The following is a 498-nucleotide window of genomic DNA, read 5'->3' as shown; positions in this document are numbered from 1 at the left end:
GCTGTTCAGATCTATATTTTCTCTGTGAATAAATAATGCATCAGGAACACAAAGCCTTTAGGTGCAGAGTTATGTGTCCACATTAGTGCTCAAGTGTTTTTTTTTATTGTACAAGGAGTTGCATCTGAAGATCTATGCATATCTTATGATTTGTTTAGTCTTTGGCCTTTTTTTCCTTTGATTAGTGTTAGTGGGTTTCTTCCTTCAGGAAATTATGCTAATGTTATCCTGGATATAAGACAGTTTTGTCCCTAAAATGAAAGCACTGAACCATGTGCTCGTGGTAACCGTCAAAAACCTTATGTAAGTGGTAAATCTTTAAATATTTGTAATATTTGTAAATGTCCTCCAGTTACTATACCATTCCAGTGATCCTCAGGTCTGTGTTCTAGTCCAAGTGAAAATGATCAGAAGTGTTTGATTTCACTTCTCTCTCATGGATGCCCTTCAGGCAGTGTGAGAGGTGGCCAGGGAGACAGCAGTCCCAGACCATCTCAT

This window comes from Corvus brachyrhynchos, unplaced genomic scaffold, assembly GCF_000691975.1.
Source record: "Corvus brachyrhynchos isolate BGI_N302 unplaced genomic scaffold, ASM69197v1 scaffold34, whole genome shotgun sequence".
Taxonomy (NCBI): domain Eukaryota; kingdom Metazoa; phylum Chordata; class Aves; order Passeriformes; family Corvidae; genus Corvus; species Corvus brachyrhynchos.
Note: the sequence above shows the minus strand (reverse complement) of the source record.